This window comes from Chrysochloris asiatica, unplaced genomic scaffold, assembly GCF_000296735.1.
Source record: "Chrysochloris asiatica unplaced genomic scaffold, ChrAsi1.0 scaffold00189, whole genome shotgun sequence".
NCBI classification, from domain to species: Eukaryota; Metazoa; Chordata; class Mammalia; order Afrosoricida; family Chrysochloridae; genus Chrysochloris; species Chrysochloris asiatica.
The window spans coordinates 5,963,918-5,968,168 of record NW_006408707.1 but is presented as its reverse complement, the minus strand read 5'-3'; positions in this window follow the sequence as shown (position 1 = coordinate 5,968,168).

Below are 4,251 nucleotides of genomic sequence, written 5' to 3'. Positions count from 1 at the left end.
TAATAGTGGTATTAACTGGGCTTCCCTGTAGGTGCATGGATATTATCCTATCACTTATAGCATTGTGCCTCATGACTGATCTGGATATGTTCTTTTTGACGATGAATGCAACACCATTCCTTTTCTATTTGTCGTTCCTTGCATAGTAAACCACGTGGTTATCAGATTCAAAATGGCCAATAGCCATCCATTTCAGCTCACTAATGCCTAAGATATCGATGTTGATGTGTTCCAATTCATTTTTGACAACTTCAAATTTTCCTAGATTCATAGTTCGCACATTCCACATTCCTCATATAGTCTAGCTTTTCCAATTATTTGCTCAACATACAGATTGAATAAGTATGGTGAAAAGAGACAACCCTCAATGCATATTTTCCTTATTTTATCAATTCAGTATCCTCTTGTTCTGTTCAATCAACTGCCTCTTGGTATATGTATAGATTCCTTGTGAGCACAATAATGTGTTCTGTAATACCCATTCTTTGCAATGATGTCCATAGTTTGTCATGAACCACACATCCAATGCTTTTGCATAATCGATAAAGTACAAGTAAAGGACTTTCTAATACTCTCTTCTTTTACTTAAGCTATATCTGATGCCTACAGTGATATCCCTAGTGCCACGTCCTCTTTAGAATCTGGCTTAAATTTCTGGAAGTTTCTTTTGTGTGCTTTCGTGTATTTTTTTTTTTTTTTTTTTTTTTTACAATCCTGCTCACTGAGGGATTCTAAGCAGGGTTCCATGAGTGAAGCAGGACTGCACGATCACCATCACACAGAAGTTTCTATTAGGTTCCTCAGTCTTTTTAAATTAAGTTTTTATTGTGAATTATGTGTTACTTTACATGGGGGAACATGATCTTTACATTCATCCTATTGTATTTGTTTCATTGCAATAATCACAATCCCCTGTATGCATAATTAAACAACCAAAGGGTACATCCCACATCTGGCCCTGGGCTGCCATCACACCCTCTCCCTCCATGAGTACAGAGTCCCCAGCCACTCCTTCTGTCCACTTCATCATCTCTGCCTTCCCAGATAGGGTCTCGCACTTTGATTTTCTCCCTTGATGGTTCCGGGTATCTCTGCTCCTGCACTGCTATATCAGCCATTCCCTTATTTTGTTATCAAACATATACATTTACCTTTCCAACATTCACTGTCAGACTGGATGTCAATCATTCCTTATTGAACCACAGGAGTCCTTTCCCCCTCACCTTTTATCAACACCATCCAGACAGGTTGGAAAAAATTCAATGGAGATTCTACCCTTCCCTGTATCCTCTGGAGCTAGTTTCCCTAAATCTTGTAAGCTAGTCACTTCTTGCCTTTGAAGTCTCCTCATTTTGGGTAGCCAATGTCTAAGTTCCCCACATCTGTTGACCCTGTGTACCATGGGGATGGGAATGATCCTCACTGCAGAGATGTAGAGATTTTTCCACTCCTTTGTCATACTGTATCCATATACAAGCATAGGTAGAGTTCCTCCACTTGTAGTGGGTTGCTCCTTGTTTTTTTTTTTTTTTTTTTTTTCCTCTTCTTTCTTCCTCTAGTCATGTTCTGATCATCCAGCCATTGATGCCAGGTCAAATTGATACTATCTGTGACTGTGGGTGTTCTTGTGCATTTCTGCCCACTTCATATCAGCTGGATACTTCACACTCCTTTCTAGTCCTTGAGGCCATGTCCCTGTCCCTGGGCCCAGGGGTGCCCAGGTGTTGTCATACTGCTGGCTAACCAGGTCTCAATCCAGGTTAGCAGGAGTCTATTGAATAGGGTCGGAATTAGTTCAAAACTTCATGCTGTTTTTCACCCACTTCCCCTTATCGGTGATCAACGTGGGCAGTAGCAGAACCATATGCCTGCTAGTATATTCCATTTGAATTTCAGTCTTGGAAGAGGGTTTGCCTTGAGGGGACCTGACCACTTGCTTGATGACTCCCTGGGGAAAACCATGCTTTTTCTTGTAGTAGTCAATCAGACTGCCATTTTTGTTTTTTATTTTTTCTGCTGGTCTTTCTTTCGAGAAGTATTGTCTGTTCTAACTGCTCCAGACTGGTCTGATTGTCCCTTCAAGTGGAAATGTCCCACCTCAGAGGATTCTGGATGGGGACCAGAATTCCAACTATGGTCTTGTGCAATGTAAAGAGTCTTCAGGGAATCTTCTTGACTGGGCCAGAAGATTTTAGGTATTCCAGTCAGTTATAGGCTAAAGACAGACTTACAAGCTTTCTCTGGTGATGTTTCTGGCTATTACTCTCTCTCCCCTTCAAGTGCCTATTTTACAATACTAGGCAAGGGAAATCAAGATTGAAAAGACAACAAAACATCTTAACATCATTTCCTCATGTTTACCCATTCAGACCATGCCTCAATCTTTGTATCCACAAAGCCCTGTTCCACATTTGTGCTTAACGTAGTTATTTACCTCTGTCCTATTTAGCCCATGTATACCTGCCTAGCTATTCTCCCATCCGCCTCATTTTTCCTTTCCCCTTCCCCTTCGATGTGTGCATCCCCCCAGCACCCAAACTATCCTGTGTCTATTCAATACCTTGTGCTCCTCTATCCTGTGCCTATTCCCTATCCTGTGCTCTACCTTCCACTCCTTCCCCATCACCACACCCCATGCACCACAGTAACCAACAAAAGCATAAAAATAATAATATTTTTTTAAAAAGATGATTTTTCCCCTTTTTAGTGTGGGTGCTTTTACTTAATCTTTTACAATAATGGTTCTGTGTCAAATATCTGCTTTTGTGACTGACTTATTTCAATCAGTATAATGTTCTCAAGGTTCATCCATGTTTTGTGGTGGTTTGCTGCTTGCTTGTTTTTCTTCATGGTAGCATAATATTCCATAGTGTACCAAAGTTTGCTTATCCATTCTTCCATAGATGGGCATTTAGGCTGTCTCCATCTTTTTGCTATTGTAAATAGTGAAGCTATGAACATTGGTATGCATATATCTAATTGTGTTATGGCTCATATTTCTTCTGGGTAAATACCAAGTAGAGGAATTGCTGGATCATAAGGTATTTCTATTTCCAATCTTCTGAGGAAACGTCATATTGCTTTCCAGAGTTGTTGGACCATTTTGCACTCCCTACCAGCTATGCAGAAGGGTTCCAGTCCATCCACATCCTCACCAACATTTATTGCCCCCTCCTATTTTGATCTTTGCTATTATTGCTGTTGTGAGATGGTATCTCATTAGTGTTTTGATTTGCATCTCTATAATGGCTAGGAATCGTGAGCATTTCTTCATATGTTTGTTGGCTGCCCAGACCTCCTCCTTGGTGAAGTGTCTGTTCATGTCATGTGCCCATTTTTTCAATTGGGTCATTTGTCCTTTTCTTGTATAGATGTTGAAGTTTCCTATATATTTTGTAAATTAGTTACTTGTCTGATGTATCATTGCAAAAGTTTTTTCCCATTCTGTGGGATCCCTTTTTACTCTTTTGATGAAGTTTCCTTTTTTTTTTAATGTTTTATTGTGAATTATGTGACAGTTTACATGGGAGAACACTAATTTTACATTCATCTTATCATACATAACTTCATTGCCATGGTTACAATCCCCTCCATGCATAATCAACCAACCAAAGGGTATATAACCTGAAAGCCTGTCCCCTGGTCATCAGCATACAGCCCCTATCCCTTTCTGGGTATAAAGTCCCCAGCTGCTCCTTCTCTCAATATTATCATCTCTGCCATCACTGCTTCTCTGGGTAGGGTCCCACTCTCTGTTCTTTTCATTTTATGGTCCCAAAGACCTCCTCTCCTAGACTGCAATGTCAATCACTCACCTACTTTTGCTTCAAAATGTTTGCATTTACATTTGCAACTCTCATAGTCAGTCCTGATAGCAGTTATTCACTACTGTATCACAAGAGACTTATCCATATCTCCTTTCATCAGCCCCTCCCAGACAGATTGGATACTACTCAGTGGAGATTCTACCTTCCTCCATGCTCTCTGAATCTAGGCTCCCTCTTGAAAGCTTGTAAGCCAGTCACTTCTTGCCTTTGTAGCACCCCTTCGCCCCCATTTTGGTCAGCCAGTGTCCAAGTTGCCCATCCCTGTCCACTCCATGTATGGAGGGGGTGGGAATAATCCTCACTGTAAAGATTTGTTACCTCTTTTGAGCTACTGCATCCGTAGGTGTAGGTCAAGTTCATCAAATTGTATCAGATTGCTCTTTTTCCCCCTTTTCTTTCTTCTTGTAGTTGAGTTCTGATCATC